Source organism: Phalacrocorax carbo, chromosome 4 (assembly GCF_963921805.1).
Source record: "Phalacrocorax carbo chromosome 4, bPhaCar2.1, whole genome shotgun sequence".
NCBI lineage: Eukaryota > Metazoa > Chordata > Aves > Suliformes > Phalacrocoracidae > Phalacrocorax > Phalacrocorax carbo.
In genome coordinates, this window is record NC_087516.1 from 55,993,283 (window position 1) to 56,007,720 (window position 14,438).

The 14,438-nt window shown below is 38.5% G+C and overlaps 1 protein-coding gene across 2 annotated transcripts in view; it reads left to right on the forward strand.

Moving 5' to 3' along the window:
• Window positions 1–639: 639 nt before the first annotated feature.
• BANK1 (B cell scaffold protein with ankyrin repeats 1) overlaps window positions 640–14,438 on the forward strand; it is a 154,170-nt gene continuing 140,371 nt past the window's right edge. For both annotated transcript variants that reach the window (XM_064450025.1, XM_064450026.1), the window contains exon 1: window positions 640–748. The gene's annotated coding sequence lies outside the window, so the exon portion shown is untranslated. The remainder of the gene's footprint in view (window positions 749–14,438) is intronic.

Genomic DNA, 14,438 nt, shown 5'->3' on the forward strand with positions numbered 1-14,438 from the left:
TCACTAAAGTTCTGGTAGGGAAAGGGAACACAGAAGTTCAGACAGGCAAGAAGCACACACCCATGCGTGAAGTGCAGTTGGACAAGCTTCGCTTCCTTTGGAAACCAAATGAACATTTTTTTCTTCCAGAAGGTACTTGCAGTTTTCCTGTAATCCTATTTTAAGGGGTAACTCCAGCTCCTCCTGGTGGGTCTGGCCTTTATTTTGAACTTGAAAGATGCTACCTTGATCAATGGCTCCTGACTGAGTTGGTGGCCAGCACAGCAGCGAGCTTAAGCGTTTGCAGTCTCTCTCATGGGCTGCTTTGTCTCACTCATTTAGGTTTTGGTTTTCCTCCGTGCCACATCAAAAAAGAAATATATGGCATAACATAGCGGAGGTGTTTAATCATGCCTCACCAGAGCCCAAAACTGCAGAACTGGGAAGGCTCTACTCATTTTCTCTCCCCAGCCAACCAACTTCGACGGCCGAGGGCTCTTGCGGCGTCTAACGGAGGGAGGAGGGGGGCTTCAGCGGGGATCCCCTCAAACTCCCGCCTCAGAGGCGGGTGGCGACGCTTCCCGCCGGGGATGGAAACGGGGGGGCGGCCGGGGCGGGCCACGGAGCCCCAGGGCCGGGAGGAGCCGGGGGCGGCCCCACGCTTCCGGCCCGGCGGCAGCGACCTCGGCGGCGGGGACAGCGCCCACTGGCCCGGGGGCGAGCGAGCGAGCAAGCGAGCGAGCGGCGGCAGGAGCAGCGGCGGAGGCGGGTCGGTGAGGGGCGGCGAGGGCGTGAGGGTGGCCGCGCGCCGGCCCGTCCGTTGCAATCAGCCGTCGGCGGGAGGGCAGGATGCCGCCATCCCACGGCCGAGGGGCGAGCGGAGGGGCAGGGCCGGCAGCCGGGCTAACACACGCCGCGCACGGGTGGGCCTCGTGGGAGAGGAGGGTGTTGTTTTAAGGGCTGGGCGTGAAGGAGGGCGTGCTGGCGGAGCGGATGCGGTGGTTTTCTCTAGGGCTGCCCGCGGGGGGCTGTTGGTGAAGGGTGGAAGCAGGGCTGTGAGGTGAGATCCTTGTGGGGAAATGGGATGAGATGCGCTGCTCGCGGGGAGGTGCTTTTGCTGCCCTAGGTTGTTGTCCAAGTGTCGTGTTGGAGAGTGGAGAAACTTACGTGAGATATTGACTGCTTTTTCTTGATAAAGCTGGGTGCTTATTGGGTACATACCCTGTTAGCATAGCTAGTCCAAAAAACCGTTTTCTTTTCCTTTTGGTATTTCAACTCATGTCACCTGTTTGCATGTCTTCGTGACAAATTATACCAGAGTTTTTATTGAGGCAGCTGTTCTTCGTACCTCAAGACAGTTTAGGCAACTTTTCCTTGAAAATAGTCCTCAATTGCAAGTGGTATTCAAGGCACCTCTTATTGTCTTGCAGTACACAGTGTAACTTTTCTGAGAAGTAGGAAGTCTGGCACCAAAAACGTAGGAAATGAATGAATAAAAGTTGTATGAGCAATGTTAATTCTGTCCTACATGCATATCCACTCTGGGTTATTCTTAATTGGCCAATCATATGCTATGTAATTAATTAAAAATTGATCATCCTTTTTCACCCTCTCACCATTCAGTATGGGGTCCAGCCTTATTTTATACTGTACTGCAAAACCCTGCCAGACTTTGCACAGAAATATTCATTTCCTTATTTATGTTTCCTTGGTGTTTGTTACATTATCTGTGTGCCTCAAAATTGTTAGCGTGTATTTTGTTACTCCCTTCATAATATTGTAATGTATTACCATCTCATTTATTGGTGGATAAAATTGATTAAAAGAGAAAATTACTTATGAAAGTCACATGTAAATCAGAGGCCGTCCTGAATCTAAACCAGGAACCCCTGACTCCTTGTCCCTCTGTTTGTTCTTCCTGGTCATGTTTCCGTATTCACAGAAATACTGTGTATTTATTGCTCCCGTTTTCTTCATGTGCATTTGCAAGGCTCAGCAACACGTAAATCAAACCCATGACTGCAAAGCTGGGTGCTCAATAAAGGGGAAATGAAAGACATGCAGCCAAATGTCAAGAGTTTCGACTTGCTTGCAGTAGGGAGCTCGGGTTTGTGTTTGTGACTCTTCTATTAGTCGGGATAATATTTTATCCTTGTTTTATGAATGAGGAATCAAGAAAGAGAGATCTGAAGGCCTGACTGTGTAAAGGTGACTCGGTGCTTTGGTTTACTGTTCTGGTTCAGCATTTTAAATGACTGCTTCAGCTGTCAAGACAGGGTTTGGGTTTTGGTTTTGATTATTTTTAGAGTACCTAATGCTTTGTATTATTTTATGACATCAAAGTAACCATATTAGGTATTAATTATCAAATACAGCATTCTAATGACAGTAGCATTGCAAGCCATCTCTCTACCTACTATTCTCATTGTACAAATGAAACCACTAGAGAAGGAAGGCAAAGTGACTTTCGCAGCTGTTGTGGAATAAGTTAGTTGCAGATAAAATATCAAAACTCAGGACTGCTTTGCTTTCTACCCAAGGCTGGTTGGAAAACGGATATAATTATTTGACTAGTATCTAGCCTTTGACAGATAGGATTTTTCTGTCTAGACTTGACTTGCAGTATTACAGGCTTCCTTAAGGAAAAAGTAGTCTGCATGAGCAAAACGAGACATTTAATAGCATTTTTAAATGTGCATGTACTATCCCAGTTATTAGGCAAACAGATATTTCTAGATGTGAAGGGTCAGTTGTATTCTGATAATCACAGGTGTTTGTTTAGTAATCACTTTATATAAATGACTGTATGCAATTGTGCATGACCTGACATCCAGTTTAAAGTCTGGCATTTGGTGAATAAAGGCAGTCAGATCCTGAGTATGCATGCGAAATTGCTGCAGTAATTGCTGAGCAAATATGTAAGAACACCAAAGAAGGATGGTTGTTTTCCTAGCTGCTTGCAGCCAGTTCCCCATGTTGGCGTTGACAGAGAAACAAGTAACTGTAGGTTCAGCCAACAGTGGATGTGCTAGCCTTCTACTCTCTCATCATTTGTCTCCGTCATTTTTTTCATGTATTGCTCTGTGCAAGCCTCATCCACCTGGGGCCACCATGCATAGATACCTCTCTTCTCTCTTGCAGTTTTACCACAGCACCAAGCTTTTGTTTCCACAGTGAAAAGAGGTCCATTTTCTCCTGATGGGCCATTAGCTGTGAGGTATTGAAGTAGCTTTGGGTGGATGGCCAAAGCCTAGTCTAGCTGAAGTCTGAAAACTGTTTGGGGTGCTTGGTGGGAGAGACAGACTTGGTACTAGTCAGTACTTTGTAGGAAACCCTAGCCTAGATGAACTTCTTTATGCAAATTCCACGTGCCTAGTACAGATAAAATGTCCGTAATGCATGATCCTTGATGACACCTGTCTTCACTTGAGGCAGGAGCCACTGATGGGATAGCTCAAACATGGCACAGCCATTAACAAGTTATCACCCCTCACCACACTTATGAACATAAATAACATCACTGAGGTCTTCCATTGTGTGCTTTTTATTTAAGTGATGTATGTTTCTGTGCCTCCAACTGTTTCTGGGACAGTGTTTACATGACAGACATCCTGTGAGAGAATCTAGCCAGTGAATAGACACACGTAATACTTGATTTTTGTTTTTCTCAAGAATTGGGGATTGCTTGAATTTTTGGTAGCCTTAAATAATTTTAAACTCCTCACTTTTTAGGGACAAAATAGTCTCGGAGCATTATTTGATTGAAAATCTGAGGAGTCTAGTGGTGGAGTTCTGAAGCAGGTTCAGCAATAACATAATATGAATAATTAATATTACTAATAATAACATATTAGTAATTTGAGTAACAAAGTGCTGTGAAAGCTGCTGTCATCTGTTTACAATCTTATTATTCTGAAAGGAAGTTCCTAATTTTTATTATTGAGGAAACATTTTGATGTTTCTGCAGTGAGAAAGAAAAATATAATATTCAGTATAATATTCAGATATTTTAAAGCTGACGTCTGTCTCCTTAAAATGTAGCAATGGAAATCTTCACCGTGGATAAAGAAGTTATTCTGGTGTGTACTCCAGATGCAACATCTTCAGGCGAGTCTGTTGGCTAGAAACTAGAATTTCATGTTAAAAAAATATTGTATGAGGAAAAATTAAAATGGGATCCATTAAGCTTTGAAACTCAAGTACCTTATAATTAACACAGAGCTATCATTTGTCGTCAGAAGTGTTGGGTTGCTGATTCGGATTCAAAAGTTGATCCTAACAAGATGTTTTCCTGTTGCTAATCCTCTTGGGTCTCCCTTCTGTTGCAAGCAGTGATTACTGAAGTTTGCATACAAGCAATTGACCACCCACATCTGAAAAACTCTATCACTGATGCCACAACAAAGGTGAAAGAAAGAGCAGCGATCTCAGTTTCTAAAAAGAACACTTGTGCCCAGGGACTCAAGAACTACAGGGTCACTGTTTTCTTGGCTGTATATCTCCTGAAGCTGGTCTTTGAGCATTTGGTTAGCTTATATACTCCTTTATTTGCTTGTAGGTAATAAAGAATATTTTGACTCTCTACACACTCCTCTAATAAGTTTAAGTGCCACAGTGCAAACAGCGGCAATAGCTTCGGATATAATTGTATCCTCTTAGGAGGTCCACTCATTTCTGGCTATCATTAAAAAAATAAAGTTGCCCTAACGTTTTGTATAAATTAAAATCAGAGAGTTGCAACATGATAAATGGCTAGGTTTTCTTAATATAAACAAAAGTAATAAGTTCAGAATGGTAATTTAAATATTCAGGCATTTTGAAACTGCCATGAAAATAAGAAGGGAGTCACAAATACCAAGAGCTAAATTTTAAATTGGGATCTATTTCATGGCATAATATTGATTATTTAGTGTTTATTGGCTCCCTGCATAGTATGAAAGCAAGGCTGTGTATTAAGCCACAGAATATAATTTGTGCTGTCGTAGGCCTGACAGTGAAAGCAACCCGGTCTTAAGCAGTCCCATCATTACTTTGGTTTTCACTGTTTATGTAAGTCTGTGTACAATTAAATAAGATTTACACATGTTTGACACCGAGATAGCTCAAGCAGAGGTATAGCTGAGTTTGGAAAGCACCCTGTTGCTTTCGGATCACATGCTTAACAGCTGTAAACATCTTGAAACTTTATACAGTTGTTTATAAATAGCTGCAGTTGGTGGCTATGGTTCATTGCCTCTTGTAAGCTTAGGGGTGATGGGCAGTTGTTTTTATTATACGATCAATTGCCAACTAATGAATCTTCATTATTGCCAAATATTACGTACTATTAAAAACACATTTACAACAGTAAGTACAATTCAGTTTAGCAGTATCTTGAAATCACTTTTATGATAAATGAGAACTCACAACATAGCTATAGGAAATACAGTTACTGCCTGAGTATAGCCTACTCGGAATATCAGCGTTCACTGATACTCAGTTACTACTTTCATCAGAGAACAGTGTTTTACTAGTATACCATCTGAGCATTGATTCGGAGTGTTCAAACCCTAAGGTACGCAGTACTCTGTACCTGCAATTACAAAAGGAAAGCAAACTTTTTTCTTCCTTCCTTTTTGATAACGAATATAGTACCAGTGTACTTCAAAAATATATGCAAATGACAGTTCTTATTAAAAAAGATGTCATGATTTTTCAAAAGCATGGGTAATGTGGTTACTGAAAGTATGCAGGTCTGCCGTAAACCTAAATGTTAACTAATAAGCTGCATGAGAACTTTCAGGGCAGTACTTTTCAACTTGTGGGGAAACAAAACATTAAAAGATAACATTACATTTATTTGTTTCTGTATTTATAATGACTTGCTTCTGCTGCCTGTTTATAAAATTGACTTGAACATCATTGTTAGAGTAGTATCTCTCTTATTTGTATATAAAAGGCTGGAAAACTATTGTTACTCTTCAGGCATGTGCAGAAGACACATTTGTGTGTTCTATCAGATAAGAGCAAAATTTGTTGTGAGTACACCTAATTACAGCTCCCATACTTTTTTAAGCAAATAAATAAAATGTACTTCTGGTGAGGGCAGAAAGAGTCAAATATTCAGGGTGCTGTAATAGTCTGAAAAAAGCAAAGGGTAAGTCTTCATACAGCAGTTCTTTGCTGTGCAGACAGATCCAAAACTAAATCTAGAGAAAGAACATGATAGTCCTACCAATAAGAATTCCCTTGGGTGGGGTGCTGCACGGAAGGGAACTTGTTATGTTATCTTGGTGTTGAATGACTCACTTTAAGACTATGGTAATATATTTTTTAAAAATTAAGATAATTGGTGTCCTAAATTAAACAGCTTGTCCAAGAATGACATAGTTAATTAGGAATGATACCCAAGATATGAGTGTCTTAATGCTACAAACCCAAGACCCTTATCTCTCTAAGTAAAAAAAAAAAAAAAGATGAAGATATCACAGTACTAATGTAAAATAGTAATGTTTGCTTTTAACTGGAAAAAAAATTTCAAAGCCTATTCAAATTTTTGCAGTCTTTTTTGAGCATCTGTGCAGCATTTGGGCACAGTGGTAGTTTGCAATGTGCAGTGTAAGGCTTAGCTTTCCTGTCCAGATAAACTCTTAGAAGATGCTCATATGAAAAAGGAGGAGGTTTTACAAGCATATAGTCCACCTTCCTAGTGGTCAATGCAGTAGCAGGTTCCTCAAAAGAGGTATTAAGAGTAGTGGGCTTTTCTTGGAAATGCTGTCTCTAGCATATCCAGCGGTCTTGATATACCCCATAGTTTTACTGCTACAGCTGAGATCTATGTGTGTATCAAGTACAGATTCATACTGCAATATTTCATTGTTGTTATTAATAAATACAACACTAAAATCAGGAAATCAAAAAAGAAAAGCAAGCAAAAGAAAATGGGTGAAAAATTGTTGAGACTTCACTGTTGATCTGTTGGCATTTTAAATAGTTCCTTTGCAAGTGACAAGTGCAATGTGCATGCATATACCTAAAGATGTTCTTTAGAGAAAGGGAGTGGGGGTTTTCGTAACTGCTGTTGCTTGTGTTTAAGAACTAGGGACAATTCATTTAAGACTAAGAAGCTGAAATGCAATACCTTTGTCAAGTTCTGTATTTCTCCCCTCTGTACCTACTTGTAAACTTCTTCAAGTGAATCTTGCAGATTTTCAGAGCTGAAAAAAAAGAACTGCAAATGTCTTCCCTCTTTTCTACTAGAATGTCTTAGTAGATGTTTTTATTTCTTATTTCCTTCATCTCACACAAAAACTTTTCTTCCTCTACCTCTGAAGTCCGAGAGTCCTGCACACATTTCTTGTTCTTCTCTTTGCCCTTGTGAAACATGTCTAGCAGTTTTCTGATTTTGCACATGAGTTTGGGGTAAAGCATTTGAAAGGAATGAGGACACTGCATTCTTATAAGGTTCTCCATCTTTCTCTATTTAGCAAAAACTGTTAAAACCACAAGGAAAACATCATCTCATTAGCCAAGTGACTTTTATGGCTGTGTCTGGTACTTCTGCTGAAGTGTGCCACAGCTCCTGTCCAGCTCAAATTGTTGGGTTTCTTTTCTATGGAAACCAAAATCAGAGGTGGGAAGAAGTTTTCATGGATACCCAAGTTTTGCCCTCACACCAAATGAAGGTGCAGCTGGATGCAGGAGCTAATACCTGATCCTAGATCCCCTGCTCTAGACATACTGTATTAACCAGATAAAAGATTTTTCTTACAAGAAATAAAGATAATGTCAGTCTAAAAGATAAGCAACACTGCCCCTGCCCAAACCTGACTGGGATCCTGTCAAAGGCTCTTTAATGCATTCAGGTCCTTGTGTGAGAATGCACATTCAGTTCAGTTCATGCCCTAAAGTACTTTACCCTCCTAAGCTTCTCAGTGTTGGGGACGTGCCTGTGTTCTGTTTCTTGAATAATGCAAGCTATTTTCCTGTCAAAATGGAATGAAGTAATGATATTTTCACTTGCTATTTATTATTAGAATTTCTTCCAAATAAACAAAAAACCCCCCCCCGAATATTGCATTTTTCAGTTGTTCTCTATGGCACAGGGGGAGTGTTAACTCATGAAGAATAAATAATTCAAGTTTGTTTAGGCAATAAAAATGGTGTTTTTTTAATATCAGATTAGCAGTATGACTGAAATAGTAAGCATTTTTTATTTTCTAATGGAAAATATGAAAAATTCTAGAAGCTTTTGGAAAAATAGAAAAATGAATGGCACTTATGAATTGAACTTTTAAGAAATTGAATAATACATATGTTAAACATATTTTCATATAGTGCACCCTTCTATTATTCATAATTTTAATTTATTCATGAAACATTTACAGTATAAATAGCTGAAAGGAAAAAATATAGTATGCCTGGAAATAATTGAACAAGGACAATTTAGAGCCATTTGAGGACTGAAAATAAAAGCCCCCATCTTAAGTAACATTTGTGTCTTCTGGAAAAGTGAAGGGCTAAATACAGTACAGGCTTCAGAGTTGTTTAATGCTAATGTGATAGTGGGCAGTAAATGAAAACAAGCAGTACTTTTATCAGAAGCTACAAGTGTGGTGTTCCTCTGATTTATTAAGACTTATGTGATTGAAAAGACCTGGGCACTTGCTCTTTGTTAAAATATAATATGCACGACTGATGGAAATAATTTTTTTTATTAACAAAACCGTACAAACAGAAAAACACCGATATCATCTGACTTTAATTAGCTTCCTTTTAAAAATATGAAATACAGTGGGAAACTGGAAGATACGCAGTATTCAGGATAAAATCCTTCATCACCCAGTGATTTCTCTAAGGGTTTGTTACTAAGATTATTTTTTTTTAAGTGTTTGCAATAGCATTCACATAATTCAGTTACGACTGATAAGCATGTAATGGTAGCCAGGAGTGTGTGCTTGAGCATACATATGGAAAATCCTAAGAAGGTGGCCAATATAGTCACCAGTGTACAAGCAGACTGTGTCTACTTAGGATAACTTCCTGTTACAAGCGTTTAAAGAGAAGCTGGCTCAGTCAGATCTAACATGTTTACAACTTTGGAGCTGACTTTAAAAAAATAGGCCTCTGAAAAATTACTGTTTGATCATTATTATTTCTCAGATGCATTATGTTTGTTTGAGGGAACTGAAATAAACAATTCATGTGATTTGAGTCTCAAATTGTGTTTTCTTCAAAGCAAGTTGATCAGGCCTTTAAGTAAACTAGAGTAAACATCTTTATGAGCATCTAAATATTTTAGCTCTGTCCAGAAAGTAATTTCTAGCAGGTCAATCTTACTTTTAATCCCTAAAGATAATTTACATTTCAAATTTATCTGAATCTTTTAAGTAGTATTTTTTAAAAGTACAGCTACATTACCAGAAAATTTAATAAATATTGAATCAAAGAATAGAAAAACCCTTGTTTGGAAAGGATGTTCAATATTATCTAGAAAATACAATAAAAAACCCAGAAAACTCAATACACCTTTTACACCTTTTTTCCTACGCTCCCCTCCCCCAAGATGTCTGCTACTAGAGCATTTCACTGAATCTCCAATTGCTGTAGACTTCCTCCCTGTAAAAATGTAAGGCTAATTCCCCAGCTAGTGTGTGTCAGAATAGCTGTATTTAATCAATGAAGCCTTGTTGCTGCGCACTATCAGAGGAAATTTTTCCAGTGTTTTTAATAAAAACTTTAAGGTTTTCATACTCACATTTTTTTTAACACCATAATGTTATCATAAAAACTTCCAAATTTGTTTCTCTCCCTTATCAATTCTGTCCCCTGCTCAAGATTAACCATTTTAGAGGAGGCCAAATCCAATTTGGCCTGGAATGCATGAAACAGCCTGTAATGATTGAATTGGAGAAAATATTTTTTTTTTTTTGTGAAAGTTTAAGGCAGATCCTACATATATCAGTTTGGAAATAGAAGTATTTTCTGCTTACAGGGTACATTCAGGACCATTTCATTTTTGTTTTCTTGTAGTGCTCTTGTCACTATTGTCAGTTGGTTTTCTATGAGAGTTTAAAAACAGCTGTGTTTCATTGGCAAACTTGTAGCCTGTATTTCAACACTGAAGCTTATAGAATTCATTAAAATGGCAATCCATATTGCTGTATTTTAGCTTGCAAGTAGATAGCGTATACCATAAATCTTGCACTGTTCGTTGTGGATGACATGTATAATAATCATTATTATTCATTTTGTACACAACCTCTTCTTTAAAACGTGCCTTAAATGACGTAATAAAAAGGCAGAACTATCCCTTGAAGCTGTGACAACTCATTCATTGCATTTAATGTTTTGGAGACTTCTGTGAAAAGCTACTCCTTTTTATCAGAAATCAAGGATTGAATATTAACCATACTTAAAATAATAAAAAAGTAATTTATATTATTTCTCTTACCACAATTATGTCACAGATGAGCACTGTAAAATTTAAATTGCCAAAATGTACATAATCTCCCCAAAACAGTCTTTTCAGTGTACTAAACAAAACAGAGCAAATTTTTCACACTTATATAGCAAAAACAACAACAGGCTTGACTGAAACAATCCAGTACTGGATAAATGATAGTTAAGAATCTAAGTCTTTATTAAAGCATTAGGAGTCTTTAGAGGAATGTTTCCAAACTTAAATTCCTTTCTTTTTATAAATTTATGTTTTTCACTGGAAGATCAGATTGATGAAAAGTTTCACAAGAGATTTGAGCAACTGTCATTTTTTGAAAATGACTCTTGGACATGTTCTTTTCTTTCTGGATATTTCCATTCTTAGTATATTGTTGAAATCTTGTTCACTGAATTTTGATTTCATAATAAGCACCTAATGTAATAAGTGTTTCATTTTGTTGTAGTCCTAATTAGCCAATCCAGGTACATAAGTGCATTAAATACTACAGGACCATATGGCATTGCAGCCTGTACCAGCTATGAATTCAGTGAAAGTGTGTACGTTCAAAAGTGTTGCTTGAGGTACCTGCTTTGGCACAAGTGTGCAAGAGTGAGCGGGAGCTCAGATGCATGCTTATGTTACTGCAGTTTAGCATTGAGTGGCTGTGGCCAAGTCAGCGAGCACTCTCAGGGCTTAGTTTCCCAGATGCTGTAAGGCTACTTCCACAATGGTAAATAATGCTCCCTGCAGAAGGAGATTTGTAGAGGCCAGCAGTAGGTGCTAAGGTCCTGAGAGCCATGCAGGGTACATCAAAGGGAGCTTATTTTGAACTTGCTCTAGTCTGGTCCTGTGACATTAGCAGGTGCTGCACATTAGGTGTGATTCTGAAGCACGTGTTCTACTTCACTTTCATCTGAAAGGTATGTACTTTATGTGCTCTGGGGCCAGTCGGTAAAGTGAGGCAAAGCCTGGTAAGTGAGGACAATAATATGATTTGTTTTAAAAATATACTCATGATCTTAACTGAATATTGATGTTGGCTCACTGTAAGCCAGAGCTGTTGCTGTGAGTGGCAGTCTTCCCCTCCCAACAACTTCAGAGGCTTGACATTATACCATGCCTTATTTTCCCTGCTGTCAACAGAAGTGTTTAGGCACCTGCAAGGCAAAGCAGGCTGGGAAGCTGATTGAAGTGGCAAATGAAAAAAATAAGTTGCTGGGATGGGTATAAGCAACTTTATAGTAAAGATGTGTAGGACTGTCCCTTCTGGTAGCAGTGAGATTTTTTTTGTGTGATTTTAAGATGTTTGTGAAGTTATACCAGAGATCTGCAGTAAATGGAAGATGGAGCATAGGTGATATAAACTTCAAGAGGAGGAAATGTAAGACTGCACATTGTGTTTCATATCTATACCAAACATGCAATCAGTTATTGCTGAGTAGCTGGCATGCAGTAGCATGTTAAACTGTGGTATCTTGCAGAGTCTTAGATTAGAAGCTAAGAAAACATATGTACAAAGAAGACAGTGATAAACCTATGACAGCATCAGACTGTTTTCTTGTAAGGTTTTTCTTTTTCTGGATATTCAAGAGGAAAGTAAAAATTTAGTCATATAGATTTTGTCAAACAATGTGTGGCTTGATTGTGTAAAAAAGCAGGATGATTCATAATTTCCTGGACCTGTCTTGTCCCCCTCAAGCTTCTGAGTTTTAATATATTTGAACTACAAACATTCACTGACTGTAGTGAGATAAGGTTTAATTTGGTCTCAGAAATGATTCAATAAGGATTTGTTTTCACTTTCTATTCTGTATCTTTCAAACTAGAAATGGAACATAGTGTGCTTGAAACGCTAAAAATACCGGTGAGATACTTCTCTTGCAGTTTACATAATTATGCAGACATAGTTTTCCTGTTTCTATCCAACAGTGAGAATATACGGCAGCAACAGTAAAGTATGGTAGGTATGTATGGTATGGTAAACCTGTTTCGAAGAACCTGAACATACAGAATTTCCAATTGGTTCATCTCCAGGAAGCAACCTATTTGGTCAAAGGCAGTAATAGTTATGTTAAACCTATCTGTGAGGGCTGTCCACTAGAGGGAGACCCAGAATTGATACCCAGGTAACTCTCCAATTTGGTCCAATTTTAGGACCAGTAATAATTTGAGAATTTATGTTTTGCAGGGGGGGAAGATAATTGCATGTGTTAAACCTATACTGAGGAGATATGCTTCTTGGAAAAATGTCTTTTGAATCTCATGTAAGCTTTAATGGTATTTGGGCATTGCAGTTGATTTTTCAATCCTATGGGTGATTTATGCAAAAGCAGGCTTGGCACTCGTGTGACTAACTTGATTTCTTTCTGTCTAATGGGCAGAAATAAAAGTAGTTGGTTATAGAGCTAGTGTCTGAAATCTTTGTCTTAAGGCAATAGAGAGGAAGCTGAGGTGGGTTTAATATAGAGAAGTCAGCTTTCTACTGAAGTTGTTGCTGAACGTTTTATTTAGCTTGGTTTCTAACTCACTGTTAGCTCTGTCATTGCTCATTTTATGAAGCTACACATATTTATGTAATGATTTGCTACTTCATTTACTTCCTTCAGTGTGCATCATTAGCATGAATGCTGCTAAGAACACTAAAATATTAAATGTTTGTCCAGCACTGATTAGAGATTTGTCTTGGGGTTTTTTTGTTGTTGTTATTGTTTGAGGGGTGTTTTTGGTGACTGTCACCTATTTGTCAGAAAGGGGCAAAAGAAACCAGGCAAAAGCTGAAACCAGAGAACGCTTTCTTCTACAGCCTCATAGCTTAGACTTGTTATACATCAAATAGAAACTGCTTCTCACACTTCGTTTTAGTTTCTGGATGAGTGCTCAAGTAAATGAGATGCATTAAAAAATGGGTTTAAAACCCGTTTTCAAAAGCAGGAGATCAAGCCATTTGATTGATGGGGTGTCAGAAGCCCTCTCTGGATATTCTGCTGACTTGTGGCACAGGAGACATAATAGTTTTAGAAACCTAAAGAAGTATGGGTGAGACACTGGAACAGGTTGCCCAGAGAAGCTGTGGATGCCCCATCATTGGAAGTGCTCAAGGTCAGATTGGATGGGGCTTTGAGCAACCTGATCTGGTGAAAGATGTCCCTGCCCATGGCAGGGGTTGGACTAGATGATCTTTAAAGGTTCCTTCCAACCCAAACCATTCTTTGATTCTATGACTGCTCTAAGAGTTCTATGAGACAGCTTTCTTGTGTCAGGGACAATCTGTAACTTAGGAACTGTTGGGATGTCATCTATGGTTACTTCAGTGTATTTGACCATGTTACAAATGCAGGAAACACAGAAATCTCTGAGCAGAAATTGCAAGCCGTGATATTAATTGAAAAACATTGTCATATAATGGCAGTTGATGATCAGTATCTGCCAAGTTAAGTTCCTGTTGTACAAATTACACTGCTCAATGTGTAAGACATCTTCCTTGTTTGATACAGCAGTGCTATGGTGTGTAGCGCGCTACTCCCCACATCATGGCAACTTGCCCAAACTGTTATTGCTTGCAAGATCAGTGCTTTCTGTTTTGTTGTATGCACACCATATTCTGGGGTGTGTCCTCTTGTGATAGAGGTACATATGCTGTATTTCATGAAACTGTTGCCCTTAGCACTAATTAATATCTGCAGAACATGTTTTCCATTCTCTGCTTCTTATTTTGAAGGAATTAGAGATAAGAATTTGCAAGAAACTGAAGTAACAATGGAATCAAAGGTGGCAGAGGAAAAAAGCAACAGAAGGCAGAAGAAGAAACCATGAAGTTGAATTTAAATGACCAGAGTTTAAATGTGATAGTAAACCCAAAAATCCCTGCAGTAAGTCAGGATGGGTGCATCTAGAGAGATCCTGATAAGAGAAACACTGGAAATTTAATAAATCAATCAATAAATAAAAAGACACTTTGGTCTACCCGAACAGTGAAATTTTGAAATTGAAATTTTTAAAAATGTTTATAGGACTACAGCTATAGTGATAATGTAAGGGA